We start from the raw sequence: 21,275 nt of genomic DNA, 5'->3' as shown, positions 1-21,275 counted from the left end.
AAAGATTTTATTTATTTATTTGACAGAGAGAAATCACAAGTAGTCGGAGAGGCAGGCAGAGAGAGAGAGAGAGGGAAGCAGGCCCCCTGCTGAGCAGAGAGCCTGCTGCGGGACTCAATCCCAGGACCCTGAGATCATGACCTGAGCCGAAGGCAGCAGCCTAACCAACTGAGCCACCCAGGCGCCCCTGTCCTACTTTTTTGATGTGTTTTTCTTCTCTAGTATTAGCTGTGGAGAGTCTATTCTACCAGACTTTGAGTGATTTTTCTGGCTTATTTACACTTGTGGGTATTATCTAGGTATACCTATGGGACGAGGTAAGCCTGGGGTCCTCCTATTCCACCATCTTACCCAAAAGTCTCAGCACTTTAATTTTGTTGGTCTTAGACTTCTCTCATTTTTTGTTTGAAGTCATATCTAAAAATAATTCTTCTCCAATTGATTTAAGATATAAGGATATAGAAATTAAGCACTAAAAGAATATTGGAAATTACTTTACATGTAGTCTCATCAATATTTTGGATAAGTTTTTTACATATTCTCATATATATCATATTTCAGTTAAGTGTTTATATATCCAATCTAATTGTAGATATATAATTCTCAGCAACGTGTCCTAGCTAGGAATGGAAGAGAATGGAGAAAAATAAATATATTCATGGATTTATAATAAACCAAAGGAAGCAAATAAATTAATAAATGCATTAGAAGGATACTGGTTCATAGTAATGATAATGAAAATAATTTAAGCAATTGCCATTATTAATCATTGTGGGCAATAAAATAATACAGACATTAACGGGATAAAATGGGAAATAATCCTAATAAGTAGCAGTTGCTAATATTCACATTAATAAGTAACTGTGAAACATAATTATTTTGGCTAAACATTTTGTACATTAATTTGTGAAGCAGCTTACATATTTAAAAAGAGGATTTAACATTAAAAAATAGGAATAGAGAAAGGTAACAATCAATAGATTTTGTGGGAAGCAAAATAGTGGATAAAAATAAACTATTACTATTTAAAAAAAAACTATTTCTATTTTAGTAGAAATAGGGATGTATGTGTGTGATGTATACATAAAACAAAACATGAACAACTTGACTATATTCTTGTAAAAATTAAGATAATTTTAGTTATTTTTTTTCTTCATGTTCAGGAAGGAAACAAAACTGAAAATGAATTGTAAAATAAACCCAAGAAAAAGATAGAAAAAACAAAGAGCAGAAATCAGTGAAAGATAATATAGAAAGATAGAAGAAAGTCAGTGACACCATAAGCAGTCTTTTCAAAAAATTAACAGTAAAATAAAATTACTTTTACTTAGGCTAATAAATATAAATTTAGGAAATGACATAAATTATTGATTAGAATTGAAAGAGGGGGCATCAGTAGCATTCCTACAAACACTAAAATGAGAATAAAGGAGTAATATATGATAGCTTATGACAGTAATGAACAAATAAGGGAAAGTACACAAATTCCTTGAAAGTTATAAATCCTTCAAATTACCTTAAGAAAAAACAGAAATCCTGAATATACCTATTTTGTTAAAGAAAGTTAATTCCATACTTATCAGTTTGTCTTATTTTTGAACTCTTAGTATCTGAAATATGAAATAAAAAATTAAGTTATATCTCCATTTTATTTATACAAAAAGTGATATATCTTTTAAGCTATTATATTATTATATATCTATTGTATTTAATAATATAATAGCTATTTATTATATATATTAAGCTATTATATTATTATATATCTTAAGTTCTTTCACTGTATGAACTTCCTTTGGCAAAAACTATGCAATTAAAAGTCAGATTAAACCCTATTTGATTGAGTTAAAATATTTTTTATTGAAAATAAAACCCTATTTCATTTAATAAATTAATATGATACCACATGTGAAAAAAAGTCAGTATTGAAGAGATTGTAGGCACATAATGATTAACTTCATTAATTTCAAGATTGCTTCTTGTTTTCTTCTGTCTCTTCACCTTATTTTTCTTGGCCTTAAGTTCATCTCACATTTTTTGTTTTGTTTTGTTTTTTGTTTTTTGTTTTTAATGATGTGGATTTTCTCATGCTATAAATTTCAGTGAAAATCCGAAGGGCGAGTAACATGATGTAGCATTTGGTGAGCTTTCAAGCTCTTTTTCATGAGGCATGAAAACAATTTTAAGTTCCTTACTGGTAGGAGTGTGTTTTCCTGGTGAATTGTGTAGCTCATGAACATGAATTGATTCGTTGCTCTAAGCCAGTAACAGTTTTCACTAGATTGTATTTTTATCCAGTCTACCCTCTCAAAGTCTCTGAAATTCAAAATAGACAAGTTACAGCCTTCATAAGCTTCTATTGATTTATTTATTATTTGTGAACTTATAAATCTTTTGCTGTTCAGGTCTTTTGGGGAGATTCATTTTTTTAGATAAATTTAATTGACTCATGTGACTCTCTTCAATGTGCCAAATATCATGATGGATTTCAAATGTGATTCATTGATCATGACTGATTTATGTAGGTAATATGGCAATTCTTATTAATTAGGATATTTTTATTTTAACAAGAAAATGTGGGACGCCTGGGTGGCTCAGTTGGTTGGACGACTGCCTTCGGCTCAGGTCATGATCCCGGAGTCCCGGGATCGAGTCCCACATCGGGCTCCCAGCTCATGGGGAGTCTGCTTCGCTCTCTGACCTTCTCCTCGCTCATGCTCTCTCTCACTGTCTCTCTCTCAAGTAAATAAATAAAATCTTTAAAAAAAAAAAAAAAGAAAGAAAATGTACCCAGGCACATTATTGGAAGGAAGGAAAGGAGGAAGAGCGGGGGGAAGGAAAGTGAGAAGGGAGGAAGGAAAGAAGGGAAAAGAGAACAGAGAAAAGAGCAAAATGGAGGTATTTTACCAGTACTAGGAATATGAACTAGATTCAAATATAAGCATCTCATTAACTTGAAATTTGATCATTAGGCAAGTTGCTTAGTCTGTAATCCTTGATTTTTCCTTTGTGGAAAAATGTTGAATTAAATCTATTCCACAAGACCTACCAATTTCAAAATATTGTGAATCCATGTGAAGGAATTATTTTGGTAAGTGTGTAACCTAAAAAGAAATAGATTCTGAGTATTTGACTTATTGGAACCCAAGGGGATTAAAGAGCTGATTAAGGTTTTATTAGCAAATTTCTTTACTGATCCCATTTTATGAGTGCTCATCAGGGACAAGGTAAATAACATTATTTTTCAGTATATCTCAGTTTGTCATTTCCTATAGTTTAAGTATATCACCAAAAGAAAAATAACTCCTTTAGACCCTGGGTGTTTTTTTTTCCTTCTTTTTTTCTTTTCTTTTCTTTTTTTTTTTTCCATGAAAAGACCATAAAATTTCAGCTTGATTGATTTTTATCCTTACAGAATACTACTGAATTGGATCACACTAAAACAATTTTATTTGCACATGCTACAAATTTATGTCATCCAACAATTAGTATATGGAACTCCATGAAAGTCAGGAGAGGAATCAAGAAGAACTAAAATATTCTGTAGAAAGAACAGAACTTATCAGATGAAAAGAATAGTGAGGCTCTTTTGGCTGGTAGAGAAATAAATGATGATGCAGGTGACTGAGAATAAATTTGGCCAGAATAAAAACACCAAGTGTTACATAATCATAGTGTTTTCAAAGTTATGAAAATCTTGTCCTATTGAAAATTTTACCAAAGATACTATGCTGACATATGCCATAAAATAATTCTAACTTCAGAATTATATTCACATAAATATTAAAAAAGTAGAGAATAAGCAAACATATTTTTGATCTCTTGATCCACTCCTTTCCCCAAATTGAAACACAGTTTAAGTGTTGTTCATAATGTTAGTCTGTTTTCTATAAATATATGCGAATATAGAAATATGTAGCTTGATTTTGAAAAAGTGTATATTTTAAATAGGATAGTACTAAATGATATAAATGTGGGACATTTGCAATAGACACACATTATATATAACAACGCAGAAACTTTGAAAGTAATAAATGGATGAGGAAACCATATAAAAACATTAGCCAAAATGATAAAAAGAAGTATTAATAAAAAAATATACTTTAACAAGACAATGTTATCAGAGATCAAGAGCAATATGTCACAATGAAAAAAGGATTATTCAAAAGAACATAAGAACTCTATATTTGCATGACCCTAAGACACCTTTTAAATAGACAAAACTTAAATTTAAAGAATCAAAAGAAGAAATAAGGGGCGCCTGGGTGGCTCAGTGGGTTAAGCCGCTGCCTTCGGCTCAGGTCATGATCTCAGGGTCCTGGGATCGAGTCCCGCATCGGGCTCTCTGCTCAGCAGGGAGCCTGCTTCCCTCTCTCTCTCTGCCTGCCTCTCTGCCCACTTGTGATTTCTCTCTGTCAAATGAATAAATCTTTAAAAAAAAAAGAAGAAATAAATTGAAAATTGTGGTTGGAGGTTTTTAACATATTTTTAAATAAATTATAGAGCAAGCAAAAACAGTCAATAAATATATAAAAATTTGAAAAATAACAGTAATCCATTTGACATGACATATTTTTACAGACTACTACCAAACCACTTTTCTTGAATGAATATGGTGGTCCACATTTTAAAAATATACCATATTATAGAATATAAAGTAAGTGTCAAACACTAAAAAAAAATCACCTTAAAATAAATAAAGGATTCTCTCTTGAGCATAATGAAATTACATGAAAAATCAGAAGCTTATCTGGAAATTTTTCAAAGTTTGAAAACTAATTAATATGGCTTCAAATAGCCTCTAGAACAAAGGGAAACAGAATAAATATTAGAAGACATTGCACTGAAAATAATTAAAATTTCTCAAAAATGAGAAAAAGTGAAAATCTGTGACCGACCTTTTAATATCAAAGTGCTAGATGAATACAGCATAGAAAACTTAAAGATACTGGAAAGTAATTAAATTAGAAAGTAAATATAAAGGTAAGCAATTGAGTCAATAAAACCAACATAAGATATACAATAGAAGAATAAGCAAAGAATAGTCAAGAAATGATGACTGAAAATAAAACTTTATGAATATCCAAACTAGAAAAGGGACATCATTAAACATTAAAAGCATAGCAAGAATATTTGAAAAAAACATGTAAATAAATTTGGGGACTAGGATGAGTGGAAATTCATTGATTTCCAAAATATATAGTAAAGGAGAAACAAATTTTAAATAGTTACATATCTAATAAAAAATTGAATTTCTAAAGTTTTCCTACCATAAAAATTCCAAAGATAGTTAATGCTTCTGGTTATTTTCCCCAATATTTGGTAATATTACAAACTTTTCCAATATATAGAAAATAATGAAAAATACTTCTCAGGTTCTTTTATGAAAAACTAAGCCATTATTATTTACAGTTGACATGACTGGGGCTATGTAAAAAGAATCTACCAACAATGAGAATCATGAGTTATGAAATTTGCTAGATAAGTGGTTAAATACAAATTTAATTATTATTAGTTTACAGCAATAATAAAAATTAGAGGACAGAGTTTTTAAAATATTACCTATACACATTAAAAAGATAGGAATATATCTAAAAAGAAAAGGAGTTCTTTACAATAAAAATCACTACTGAGAGAAATCAAATGAGCCCTAAATCAATCAAAAGATACAATCTGATCATCATGGATTTGTAAGTGGATTGAAATATTCAATATTGTTAGCATTTTATTTTTTTCCCAAATGAAGCTATAAAATAAAGAAATCTTAATCAAAATTCCATCAGATTTTTGTTAAATTGATGCAATTTAAAAAGTTAGATGGAAAATACTTAGGCAAATTTTGTGATACCAAAACTAGATGGTTTATTTACCTACCAAATAATGATATTTTTATTTGAAATTGGTGAGATTTATATGGACAATTAAACAGGAGTTAAGATATATACCCATAGAAACCCAATTTATGAAAGACGCCATTTCAATTTGGTAGGAAAATAATTACCTTTTCAACAAATGTTTCAAGGTCAATAATATATTTGTATGCAATAGTAAGTTTGATTACTATCTTGTATCATAAAAAATACACAAAAAAGATTATAAAACTAAATGTGAAAGCTTAAATTATGAAGCTTCTAAATGACTGAATATCTTTTGGACCTAGAGGAGGGCAAAAATAACTTCATAAATCACAAGTCCTCTATAACAGAACAAATTGATAAATTTTACTTAAGTAAATTAAGATGGGTTTTTAAAAATCTACATTAAAATTGATTAGATTTGTTGTTGTTAAAGACTTTATTTATTTACTTGGGAGGCTGAAAGAGTGAGAGAGAGAGAGAGAGAGCATGACTTGGGGAGAGGGACAGACAGAGAGGGAGAAGCCAACTCCCCAATGGGCAGAGTCCAATATGGGGGTCAATCCCAGGACTGTGGAACCATGATCTGGGCCAAAGGCAGATGCTTAACTGACTGAGCCACCTAGGTGTCCCAAATTAGAATCTTGATATAAATTAATAAATTGCAAAAGTGTATAATAAAGGAATTGATATGTATAGCAAAAAGTGATTCGTATCCATGATGCACAAAGAAATTTAATATACCTGTAAGATAAATACTGCAATAGTAAAAGCAATCAAAATTTTTGACCAACTCGAAATATAGGTTAATAAACTATCATATATATACACCATATATATGTATATATGTATACATATATATATATAAAATATAGGTAATAAAACCATAATATGATACCACTGTATGTGATACCACCTATAAGGATGTCTAAAATAGTGACAATACAAGTATTTGAAAGGCTTTAGAGCAAGTAGTAATCTCATACTTTACCTCAAGAATATGAATTCATACAATTTCGGAAAATTCTGGCAATGTCTAATAAAGTTAAATTTTTGCATATTCAATGCAAATTCACTCCTGCTATGTAACAACGAATGATTTTGTATTCCCATGAAAAGATATGTGCAATAACACTTATAGATGTTTTATTCATAGTAGAGTCATAACTAAAACAACCTAAAATGTCCATGAGTAGTAAAATTTAAAATAATCACTGGTAATATACAAGAAATACTATGTGGTCTTGAAAAAGAACAAACATTTCTAGAAGCCACAACATGGGTAAATATCATAAGCTCAATCCTGAATAAAAATACCAAGCACTAAAGTATATATATTATATATATATATATATATACATACATACATACATACATAATATAGTTTCATTCATATCATGTAGGCAAAATCTATCTATGGTAATAGGAGGAGTGCCAACTAGGTTGAGGAAAATGCTAAGATTTCTGAGGAGCTAGAATTTGTTCTATATCTTGATCTAGGTAATAATAACAGGAATATACATAAGTAGAAATTGTCCAAAATATAACTTTAAGATTAGTTAACCACTTTTGTAAAATTTACTTCATGCTCAACAAGAAAAGCAAATGGCATTAAGTAAATATGATTAACTTAATTATATTTAACTTTTCCTAATTAAATACATGCCTTTGCATTAATATTGGTAGATAACAGGTTGGAATGGAAGTTAAACCTATTTTACTATGGTAAATTGTCAGTACAATCTTCACTGTCAAAAACTGAGGAAGTAGTGAATGTGTTTTCTTGGGTTTAAAAATGGTTTCAGGGGCACCTGGCTGGCTCAGTCAATTAAGTGTCCAACTCTTGATTTTGGCTCAGATCATGATCTCAGAATTGTGAGGTCTACTAGCCCTGTGTTGGGCTCCACGCTGACTGTGGAACCTAAGATTCTTTCTCTCCCTCTGCCTCTCCCCTACCTCATCTCTGTGTGCGCTCTATTTCTCTCCCTTTTTCTCTCTCTCTCTCTTTTTTTCTTTAAAATGTGATACCAAAGATGGTAGGATCATACAGGCATCAACTTTGTAGGCAATGGAAAATCCTTGGAAAGGGGCTCCTTGGAAGCTTGATGGAGAAGAGAAACAAACAAGTGCCTGAAAATTAAAGCGTCATTAGAATTAGAAAATAGCAACAAATTATAAAATGTTAGCCCAGAAAAAATTCCATTAAATTTCCATTTGTTGAAAAAAATCACTGTAGCAACAAGAAAGCTTGCTCTTGAGCTAAGAGTAAGGGAAGCCACCAAACCTCACCTTATCGACTTTTTATACTGTTCATCCCAGAAATTCAACACTGTAATTAAAAGAGCAAAATGTCAACCTTGAAACCATTAACATTACCATAACCATAAAAGAAAGCATGAGCCTTCTGTCATATAAAAATATGACACCATTCTGATATGAATTAAATGTAATTAAACAAACATTCACAGATTTTAAATAACACCACAAATCAGAAATGCAGTCTGACTGTAAATGGACAAATGAAAGGATATAAAATATGGACTAAAGAAATTAGAATATAAGACAATAGTTTCTGAGATGAAAACTAATTACAAAGTCTCCAACAGAGAATAGATACAATCAAAAACATAATATGGGATTTAAAAAATAAAAGTGAACATTCGGGTGCACGTGCCCCTTTGGATCACTACGTTTGTATCTTTAGGGTAAATACCCAATAGTGCAATTACTGGGTCATAGGGCAGTTCTATTTTCAACATTTTGAGGAACCTCCACGCTGTTTTCCAGAGTGGCTGCACCAGCTTGCATTCCCACCAACAGTGTAGGAGGGTTCCCCTTTCTCCGCATCCTCGCCAGCATCTGTCATTTCCTGACTTGTTGATTTTAGCCATTCTGACTGGTGTGAGGTGAACCTAGATGTCCATCAACAGATGAATGGATCAAGAAGTTGTGGTATATATACACAATGGAATACTATGCAGCCATCAAAAGAAATGAAATCTTGCCATTTGCGACAACATGGATGGAACTAGAGCATATCATGCTTAGCGAAATAAGTCAAGCAGAGAAAGACAACTATCATATGATCTCCCTGATATGAAGAAGTGGTGATGCAACATGGGGGCTTAAGTGGGTAGGAGAAGAATAAATGAAAGAAGATGGGATTGGGAGGGAGACAAACCATAAGTGACTCTTAATCTCACAAAACAAACTGAGGGTTGCTGGGGGGAAGGGGTTTGGGAGAAGGGGGTGGGATTATGGACATTGGGGAGGGTATGTGCTTTGGTGAGTGCTGTGAAGTGTGATTCACAGACCTGTACCCCTGGGGATAAAAATATATGTTTATAAAAAATAAAAAATTAATTAAAAAAAAGAAAAAAAAGTGAATAAAAAGGCAAGAACAATATTTAAAAAAGCAAAATGATGTGTTTATGTATAAAAATCTAAGATATATAGCAAATTAAATAAATTTTTTACAGAAATGTTCTAGGTAATGAAAAAGAATAGAAATATACTTAGCTATAGATACACTATATACTATCTGTGTCTCTGTATGTGCATACTATACTATACATATGCTAGATATCTATATATCTACATATATAAAAGCTTTAAGAGCTCATTTACTCTTCTAGTGGACTGGGATAAAATGGCGAACAAAACCATGTTTCTACCCTCACCATAATGTAACAGGGCAAATGAAATGTTGGTTTGAAACTTTTAGAATCCAGTGAAAGTTCCAGTGCATATTAGGTGGGAATTTAGATGAGACACTTATCTTTCTGATCTTCAACATACCACATGCAGAAGGGAAACTTCTATTTGATAGAAGAATTTGATAACAGAATTGTCTTGTTGATAAAATGATATTTGATGAAGACCATTTCCACCCCCAAAAAAACAATATTTCTGCTTGACTAAGTTATTTGATTTTTTTAATAGTTTACCAAAGTTAAATCCCAATAAAAAGAAATACACACAAAGACCATATTATCATATGTTTTAATGAAATTCAAGAAGAGTTCACATCAAATGCAATTAAGAATAAACATAGCTTTTATTTTCTATACATACAAACAAATATATATGCACATACACACACACATATACACACACATGATTTTGTATGATCTCCGTGGTATTAAAATTAGTTATAATATTTATAATAATTATTAATGGAGGTAGTATAACTCAAGCATTCATTAAAAAGTTATATCTAAATTATAATTACCATTATGATATAATTTATACTTTGTATGATGATTCAGAAAGGATTATAAAATGGGGCAAATACATTACATTTTTATTGAAAATTTAAAATTTTAAATTGTTAATGAGGGTAAAGAAAGGTATACTATAAAAACAGCATCTGGGAGTGAAAATCAGTTAAAATATCTAGAGGACAATGGTAACATGCCACTGAAACTTGGGGAAAAAACTATAAATAAGATGGTCTATCAGTTTCATTTTTAGGAATAATTTCTTATGTGGAATATTATAAAATGAAAAATGCAAATTACATTAAAACTCATTAATTTTATAACAAAATATATTTCCATAAATAGAGATATAAATGTTGGTATTCAACATATAAAATTAATATAAATATTGTAGAAAATGTTGAACAATTAGGAACAAAAAAAAGTCATTAAAGAGGACCATTTTATCTCATGTGTTTCAGGATAATAGCCACCAGGGTTGGAATATTTCCTTTAGAGATTTTATTTATTTATTTGACAGAGAGAGACAGTGAGAGAGGGAATACAAGCAGGGGGAGTGGGAGAGGGAGAAGCAGGCTTCCTGATGATCAGGGAGCCCGATGCGGGGCTTGATCCTAGGACCCTGGGATCATGACCTGAGCCAAAGGCAGATGCTTAGTGACTGAGCCAACCAGTCACCCCTAGAATATTTTGTAATGTTTTGCTTCATGTTATTTTTATCAAAAACACGTATCTTTTATAATAAGAATATGGAATATTGCCAAAGCCCAAATAAAAATTCTAATATCTATAATGTCATACTTGATATTAATGCTTCATTTATTACAATATAAAAATATGAAGTACATATCAAAAAAGACTTATTTTTCTCACAGTTGTTATTTAGTAAGACAGGTCTTTGAAGTTTTCATCAATGTTAAGCATGAATGTATGGTTTAATAATTCAAAAGATATTACCTTCTGTTTCAAGCTAGAACCATCAGTGCAAGGATGACTGGGAAAGACAAGACTTAATTTTCTTTATGGTTGCCTAGCTTATTAATGTCTTTAAGAAAAAATGACTCTCCTTGCCTGAAATACATAGGAAATAGCTATGTTATAGAATTTGGAAAGCATGTGAAGTGTACCTCACAAAATTTTGAATTAGTATACTGATAATTTCAATTTTAATTTATTTTCCAGAATTGCAAAGCTCCTCACAATTATTAAATTATTTGTATCTATTTACATGTTTTTACTGAATGGTAAAGTAGAATACGAGCAAACAGCAAATGTTCACTATACAATTAAGGCCCTCAAAGAGGCACCTTATTATTTATTGCAAATTATTTGTCAATTTTAACATTTTGTCTTTCAAGAGGTGAAATCCTTACCTTTCACTACAGTGGGAAGGGGAAACAAATTAACAACAACAAAAAAGGCATTAAGATGCATGTCATTTATCATGTGTTTACTCCACATTGTGCCTATCTGGAAGATGCTTAAATAAGTAAGTAATTTTGTCTGTTTAGTCAAGCAATAATATAACAGTTGAATTTTCCAATAATACCATGGCAATTCTGTTATAGAGCATCTATAAATTATAAGTAATCTATAAAATAATTATAAAGAACATGAGCCCTAGAGGTGATAATTTCTGATTTCAAATCCTGTCCCCACTAGTAACCAGAAATTTGATTTTTGGGTAAGTCATGTCCCTTAGCTTCTTCATCTATAAGGTTATTGTGAAAATAAAATTGATTAATATCAGACACAAAAAAACACTATATAAAATTTAGCCATGATTATTAGTATAATTATTATTATCAACTGTGCTGATAATACCATACTACCACTACTGCTAGTGTTAGTAACACTGAAGGTACTATCATTTGAATTTTCTCTGCAATAAAAACTCAACAGCCTCTTCTGATAGTCTTCGGTAAAATATAAATTCCAACTTCCTAATAATGAAGCCATTCTTAATGTACAACTGAAATCTTAGTGGGTTTTGGGTGAGAAACAAAGCACTAGGATGTGGAAGAATTCATTATCTGCAGATTATCATGTGAAAACTTTTAAGCATGTGATTGAATTTTTACAGCAATCTTGAAGTATTTATTTTTATTCATATTTTACAGATGCCTACACTGAATTGTACTCTATAAATATCTGGCAGAGCCAACACTGCTTTCTGTGGATAAGGGAACAAGTCAGTCTTTGGCCCACAATTTTATAACTAAGCCATTCTTTAAGATTGACACAAAGTAGCCCCATGTCTTTATTTTTCTTATCTTACAGTGATACTAATTATCACATTATCTATTTAGAGAAGAGGTAGGACTATGGATAGAAATTTGCTCCAGAGGTTGAGTGACCAATGTTGCCAAAATCACAGCTTTTGTGAGGGTCCAAGGAAACGTTTGTGGAAAAGGTTTTGAACTGTGAGAGTATATGTAACTGGAATACTCCTACTGTGTAGGGTTGTGATGTTTTGTTTTGTTTTGTTTTTTTACAAAATTAGAGTATTCTGTAGAACTTTTAAGAACTCAGTTTGGGAGTCACATATCCAAGGAGAAATGCAATTAATTTTTTCAATTTTCCTTTTTTGTAATATCATAATCCACACGATTTCTCTTTTTTATAATACTATTTCCTATATGCTGTTTTGCTTATATTCCTTTAAAGAAATACACATAAACATTCAGTAATAGTCTTTGAGAATTTGCTTGCCTCTTGGAATTTGTATGTAGGGATAATGCAAAGATTTTATTGGGATTATAAAACCTGTTACTAACTTCTTCAAAAATAACTATTTAAAAAGAAATAAACACTAGTTTTGATTGAACATAATTTTTTAGAAGTTACTTCCCTTGGTTATCCTATATTTATTATAAATAATTTTGCAATAAAACTAGTAGTTTGCAAAGCATCTTAATTCTCATCATCATAGAATTAGTAGTCACAATAGCTAATAATTTCTGAACCCTTGTAATATGTCAGTTAGTATTATGTTTTATTCTATTTCATCTTCAAAACCATCCCAAGGGTTGCATTATTATCTGTTTAAAGGTTATCAATTTGAGGTCTCAAGATGTTAGTTAGTTTTCCAAGATAGTAAAATAAGAAAAAGATAGAAAATAGATAATAAATAAATAATAAAAATGGGAAAGAGAATAAGGTCTCAAACATGAGCCAGGATTCAAACAAAATGTCTGACTGCAAGAACATGTACCACTACAAGATGTAGGGTCTTGTTGAATTATTATTATAATGTGACATATCTAATTAGAATAGTTAGTATTCTCCTTATTCATGTTGTATATCTTTCTATTTTTTTTAAGGTTTAGTTTATTTATTTTAGAGAGAAAAAGAGCTCATGTGAGCCCAGGGAAGAGGGTGGAAGGGAAGACTGCACTCTAATCCAGTTTTGATAAATTTGTTTTTTGGTCTAAAAATGTATCATATCAAACAGAGGTGCTTTCTGTGACTTAATTTGGATTTCTTTAAAACTTATATTAAAATTATAAGTTAGGTGATTGCATATTTTGCATGTGAACTGAAACACTTTTGAGAATGAAATGGACAGGGAAAATAAAGTGCCAGTACAAGTGGAATAACATGGGACTCTCCCAGCAAACAAGTCAACCCACTCATAATGAATAAATTAGAGTTCTCAGTAGTAGCAAATAATTAGGCTAAGTGAAAATCTTTTTAAATTTTTTGTAGGATTATTTTTTGAAAAAAATATATGCCAGTGTTCAGTATTTTACTCTCTCTCTCTCTCTCTCTCTCTTTTTCTGTGCAAAAAGGTGTTTTTATTATAGCACAAGGACAGAACGCATGGGCAGAAAAAGCTGCACTGGTATTGTGGGGAGCAGTTGATTATATACTTTGGAGTTGGGGAAGGTAAAGAAAGAGGAAGTTTCCAAATGATTTTCATATCCTAGAGGCCTGGTTATTACCAAGCTAAAGTTGTTTTTTCCTAATAAGGAAAAAACATTAACATTAAAAACATTAACATAAAAAGCATTAACATTAAGACATTTGGGAGGTCTCAGAGGAATGTCAAGCTCAGCCTACCTCAAGTATTTGTCAGTGGGCTGCAGGTTATAAGGAAATTTAATTTTATATACATTTCTTTTGCCTTTGTTCTTCACATCATTCCCCCCTGAACAATTTTGATCCTTAAATCCTTAGGTTGCTGAGAGTAAACAGTCTTATCTTTGTAACTTCTTCCTTCTGGATAGGGTATAGAGATGTCCAAATATTACAGGATTTGTGTCCCCTTAGTGCCTGGGTTCTTGGTTGCCCCACTTCAAAGAATGAAGAGGTAGGCCAGATGAAGAGTTGTGGCCAGAAACGCAAAGTTTATTGAGCAAGCATATAAAGTTCCCAGAGAGGGAGGGAAACTTGAGTGGGTTGCCCCTGGATTTTGTTGTTTTGTTTTGTTTTGTTTTAATTTTTAAATTAACATATAATGTATTATTAGCCCCATGGGTATTGGTCTGTGAATTGCCAGCCCCTGGAGTTTCTAAGTATAGGAGGTTTCATGAGCTCTTTGGCAGAAATTTCTTAAGCAGTCAGGTCTGAGTCCTGCCAATCAGGCTTTGGTCACATATCTGTCTACTTACTAAGTTAATGTACACAGGCTGATGGTCTTTCCCCCCCTCCCCACGGACATCTGGGAGTTTAGGCCTAACTGCCCCTTGCCTCTGATATTGACAAATGCTTTTGTGGTTAGTTTTTCTAGTTCTAGGAAGTTTTTGCACAGTCATTTTTGCAATGGCTGCAAAGCAGAATGTCGGTATGGTCCTGTCTAACCTGCAAAACAGGATGTCAGTACTGTTTCATTTTAGTTGTTCTGACTCCATATTTTCTTCTTGGGGACCCTGGTCCTGACAGCCTAACTGTTCAACTAACTTCTAACACCTACTTATTGGTCAATATTGGTCTGCTGGGAAATTTCAAAGGAAGTTACAAAGACAGAGGCAGCTGAATCCAACATGGGACAATAAAGTATTTTTTTAGGAGGTAAGGATCATCTGTTAAAGTGAGGTCATTGTAGTGGTAGAATCTCAGCACCAAGAAGAAAAACATTGAAAACGGCAACCTACTAGGATTAAGGAGGTAGGAAACAAAGGCAAAAGAAAAATTAATTTCCTTGCTACTTAAAGCCCATTGACAATTCCTTGAAGCAGGCATAGTGACATTCCTCTAGGAATTCATCTACCTCAATGTTAATACTTTTCTAAAGGCAAAGGAAAGTCATAGTTTAATATTATTCTGACTCCCTAGGATCCTGTAAGTCTACTTTCACATATAAAAATTCCTTTGGAATCTTTCTTTATCTTTATTCCCCAAGATACATGTTGGCAATCATCCTTAAATATGGCCCACTGATAGATAGACATCTGAAGGGTCTCATGACTAGGGTTTTACTAGACAATAATAAATGACCTTTTCTTAACAATAGCTAAACCCATCAAGGTCCTAGAAACTTGCTTCCAAAATTTCTTAGAGTCTGACTCTACCTCTAACTCCCTCCCAACTTGAAAGTATATAATCCATCACCTGTCACAACCCCAGATCAGCTCTTTCTGCCCAACTGTCCTGTCACCATGCTTTAATAAAACCACCTTTTTGTACTGAACATGTCTTATTAATTCTTTCCTGGCCGTTGGCTCTGAACCCCAACATTTCCCTACATCAATTAATATGGCTATGAGAATGGAAGTCTAACAAAGAAGAACCTTAAAAGTTGATCAAAATCTTTCTCCAGTCTAGGAGTTTAACCAGTCACTAAAGGAAAGAGAGAAATTGCTTAAAATGCCTATTTGAGTATCTAAATCTTTTAGCAATGCTGTTACTTTTTTTGTGATATCTGGAATATACACACAACATTCTGTTTTTATGCTAGCACATGGTTCACATTGTGTAGCAGTTAAAATATCTAATCCCATTTTGAGAGTCATTTAAGGCCTTAATTGTGTAGCAGGTGGTGTTAGCCATTACATACATAGACTCTGTTTTGTTTTGTAAGCAATTAGATAATTAATAAGAGGCATTTTTATGGAAACAAAAGAAAAATACAGGTTATTGTTTAGAAAGTGTTCAGTATTTCAAATGTGAAATTATTGATTAACACCTACACCTAATACATTTGATCATAACTTTAAAGTCACAAAGATTGCACTTTTAATTGTAACATTACACATGAAAGAATCACTGAAGCATAAAATTTCATGCCATATAGACCTAAACAGGTTACTCAGTGAGTTTGTTTACAGATAAGATCTCAATACAACATCACTTGAGGCAGACCCTGGACTTCCTCAGGACATCCCATTGCCTCCAGGGATTTAAGTCTGGAGATAGGCAGATTCTGTCAAATCAAAGTTTCACTAAAGTGGCTCAACTTGCTTACACTATGATTTAGCCTCCAAGTCACTTAAGGAGGCTTAAACTGACTTGTAGGCTTCATGAATTAAATTTCAGGAATATCATAGGTTTTATGAACAGAGTTTCAGCATTATACTTTTGAGCTTTTTGATCTCTTCAAGTTTCCTACTGAAATAAATGATTGTGAGTTCCTCATCACTGTATCAGTGTTTCACACATCATTATCATCATCAATCATTTGAATAATTCTTACTATAGTCTAGGCACAGTTCTAAGAGCATTAAGTAGAGTATTTCTTCTTACCTCAAAGTCACGTATGATCAGAACCAGTATTATACTTATTTTACAGAGAAGAAAACTGAGGCACAAAGAGACTAAGTTACTTGCTAAGAATACGTAGTTGGAAAGTGGCAAAATCAGTATTTATACCCAGAATTTGGTTCTTCAGCCTTCACTCTTTACCTTTACACCATGTTGTTCCCAATATATCTTCTATTAATGACGCATCCATTATCTCATCTGAATTTTAGTATAGCCTAGTGAAATAGTCAAAATAGCTATTGTATTCTCAAAATTATGGATAAAAATAATCAAGCTTAAAATTACAGATAAAAATAAATCAAGTGTCTTGCCCAAGCTTATGTAATAAGAGGTAAAAGTGGCATCTGGAAAGGGAAAATCTAAATATAATTCCAGTCCTCTTTCAACTACATCAGCCTAAATTAAAAGGCTGAATACATCTGAAGAAAAGTGGGCTATACTGAGGAATGATTCTAAACTTAAATTCATTTTTTCCTAAGATTAAATATATATCAAAGTATGTTTAATATTAAATCATAACTCAAGGGCACAAGCAGAAATACAGACACAGAGCATGGCAAAGAATGACTTTGCAAATATCTCTAATAAACTAATTGCACAGAAAATTTCAAAGACTCAGCAAGCACTTTTATACGTGGTGAGCATGATTCATCATCCATGCCCACCTCCATATATAACTTCTCCATAGTCTTCTGTCCTGGGTATCTTTTGTTTCCCGCTTTAAATGCCCATTTTTTTTATTTTAATTAATTTTTTTATTTTTTATAAACATATATTTTTATCCCCCGGGGTACAGGTCTGTGAATCACCAGGTTTACACACTTCACAGCACTCACCAAAGCACATACCCTCCCCAATGTCCATAATCCCACCCCCTTCTCCCAAACCCCCTCCCCCCAGCAACCCTCAGTTTGTTTTGTGAGATTAAGAGTCATTTATGGTTTGTCTCCCTCCCAATCCCATCTTGTTTCATTTATTCCTCTCCTACCCACTTAAGCCCATTTTAAAAGAATCATTAAACTAATAGAAATGTGTACAGGGAAATTCATGATAAACTAAATACTAATACATCTTTTGCTTACTTTTTTCCCTAAATTTGAATACATTGAGAGCCTATATTAGTAATGTCTGTAGCCTTATGGTTCTTATATAATCTTCAAGCATCATACTCTAGAGAAGATAATCTTAACTCTCTGGGCTTCTGAAACCTTAATTTCTTTACCTAAAACCGAAAGGTGTTATTCTAATTACTTAGTTATCAGTAGGATCAAATCAAATGATACATAAGAAAATATATATAAAATGAAAAAAACATATATTTAAATATAAAAACAGTAGCTCCATGTGAATCGCATAATAGATTCTTACAAAATGTTAAGGATCTGTATACGGGTCTCTTTCTCACTCTTCATGATATATTTTTGTGTCTGGAATTATAGAGTAGACAAAAAGTAAAGGATAGGATATTATAATGTGTTAGAATATTTTTGATTCTCTTTTCCACAAGGATAATAGTATGAAATCTATTTTCTGGGTCTGTTTTTAACCTACCTGCTGATTTCCAATTCAGTTCTTGTTTTTTGTTGTTTTGTCATCCTTCATTACCTCCCTGAGCAGAGAACTTCTGATCCTAAAACTGGATAAACTAACTCAGACTCCATCCAAGCAGTTCCTACTGAATAGAATGAAAAATGTGGTCATTTGATTTGTGTACTCAGGATAAATAACTAGTGCAGAATAAATATTGGATATTTATGAACATAAAATTAAGCTATCAGATAAGTGAAATTTCTGGTTTCTCCTCTGTATCAGTTTCTGACTATGATTTATTTCCCCGTCCCTTCTTTGTTTCTTTTTATCTCAGTATTAAGCAGAATTAAGTCAAACTAAAAATCTTGATCCTATACTTTCTAATTAGCATCAGCCTACCCATTATCTGTCATCTTTCACCACTGAAAATTGTCTATTATAATGAATTATTTCCGTCTTTTTCACTTGGGTTTTGCTCATTTGAAACTATTCATAACCTTTTTCTTGAAACCTTTTTCTTTTTCCTAGTTTGTTCTATAAAAACCAGTTTTATTGTTTACTTATGAATATTCCTTCTCAATCCACACATATGTTGTCTTTCTCTTTCCTGTCCTTTCGTCCCAAACCTCCAATCTAAAATGCCTCCCTGGATTGTTTGTTTCATCCATTCCCTGGTTGACTAGTCATACTCTGAAGGTGATAAATCTGTATCTTTTGTTCAGGGCACTATCCTAGGTTCCAGACAAATATATATAGGCACTTTACATCTTCTCCTAGCCCTCCCATAGATATGTATACTAACCAAGTCAAATGTGAAACATGCTTATTCTCACTATTTCCTATATTAATTTATGACATTGTGAACTAACAAGTGGCTAAAACCAGAAATTATGGAAGCAATTTAGACTACTTTTGCACATTTTATTCCATCTTTTGGAGCTGTCCTTAGATTGAGTATATTCGACTTAATATGACTATCTCCACTTCTGCAGTGTTTGGTTTAATACTGTCTTGGATATTATCTAGTATCATAATATCTAGCATTATGAAGTCGCATGGCCTGGCGGACCCCACCAAATGTCCCTTCCCAACTGCAAATGAGGTACTCTTACTAAAAGGACAATTAAGTTATTTTCCTGCTTAAAATCATTCCATATTCTCTATTATGTACAAAATGTTTACTTCTAAAACTGGATGGAAAGATTTTTATGATGTATTCCTTCTTCCCACTGCAACCTTTACTCCATTGTGGGTTTTTTTCCCCCCCAACTTCTTAGAGTTGACCCTTAAAATGGATTTAAACTGCCTGGGTCTATTTATGTGTGGGATTTTTAAAAGGAATAAACATATAGTAGTATAAATGTATTTTCTCCTCATGATTTTCTTAACACATTCTTTTTTCTAGCTTTATTGTAAGAATACAGCATATAATATAACAGAAAACGTACATGTTAATTTCCTGTTTGTTATTGGTAAGGCTCTGGAGGATGGTAGGCTATCAGCAAATTTTGGGGAAGTCAAACTTAGCTGCAGAATTTCAAATGCAAGAGAAGTCATGTCCCTAATGCCTGCATTTTTCAAGGATCAAATGTGTAGTAATCAGCTATCTCTACTACTGGAACGTACTATAACATAGTATAATGTGTTTAGCCTTCAGGTCTGTACTTTTTTTTTTTTTCCCACCTGCCTGTAATGTGACTTTCCCCTATATATCCTACAGAATCCTAGAGTAAAATGTTCACTCCAGAAGTAACTCAGGATGATTGTGTGTGTGTGTGTGTGTGTGTGTGTGTGTAGTCAAATTTTTTTTGTTTTTGTTTTTGCTGGATCCAATGACATGCAGTCATTGACTTAGATTATCTTACTTATTTTGTGATTATTCCTTGCTGCTAATTCCACAGAAGTAACTAATCTTACTTCTTACCACTTAGAACTAATTCTCATTTCTCATTCCAGGCATAACATTTGCATTTGATTGCAAACATTGCTTTCACTCTGCTTTCCCTTGAATAAGCTGACACTTACTCACTGTCTATATTCATCTATTGTCAGGTTACATAATACCTTGCATAAGCAACCTGGACTCTTAGCTACGTTGCAGAGGAACATCACAAATCTTTACGGTGAGTCAAGTTTCCATATTATATGTATTGCTGCAGCAAGATGAGTTGCCAGTGAATTTGTACAATCCTTTTGTTGGGAAAATATAGCACTTGTAATTAAACACTTAAATTGAATCTTTGTTGGGTCAAAGACCTAGTTATTTCATTACAATAACAATGAGAGTCACAATGAGATGCACAGTGTCCTCCATCACCTCTTGTTCTGTTAAGTGAAAAGTTTCAAGAAAATAGAAAATTTCAGGCCTGTAATACAGATCACAGATGTCAGATTTCATGTTAACCTAAGTTCTTTAATACTTTTAAAGGCCTAATGAGTTTTAGCTTATTTACAATAAACTGCATATATTTAAACTCTGCATTTTTGATGTAACATATTAAGCTATCACTGTATTTGAGGTACTAAACATTTCTATTAAACCCTATATGTTCTTCTGGCCTTATTAATATGCGCCCCCTTCCCATCCCCTTCTCAAGCAAAATCTGATCGTATTTGTGCCACCTTTGAATTGATGACATACTCTATGTTTTTATAAAAAGATATCATATGCAATATTTTATTTTTTAACTGTCTAACATGGTTTTGATATTTTTCCATGTTGTATATAGCAATAGTTTGTCCCTATTACTGATGAATACTATTTCATTGTATAGATATACTTTAACTTGTTTGTCCATTCTTTTATTGATGATGTTTGGTTATTATAAATAATTTCTCATATGTGCATGTACAATTCTCTTAAACACGTTTTTGTTTCTCATAGTAGTGAATTTCCAAACTTGTTTCCAGATTGGTTTACAATGTATATTGGCTTATGTTACAGTATAGGTGGTCTTTTTATTTTTTTTTT

Source organism: Mustela nigripes, chromosome 2 (genome assembly GCF_022355385.1).
Source record: "Mustela nigripes isolate SB6536 chromosome 2, MUSNIG.SB6536, whole genome shotgun sequence".
Taxonomy (NCBI): domain Eukaryota; kingdom Metazoa; phylum Chordata; class Mammalia; order Carnivora; family Mustelidae; genus Mustela; species Mustela nigripes.
Note: the sequence above shows the minus strand (reverse complement) of the source record.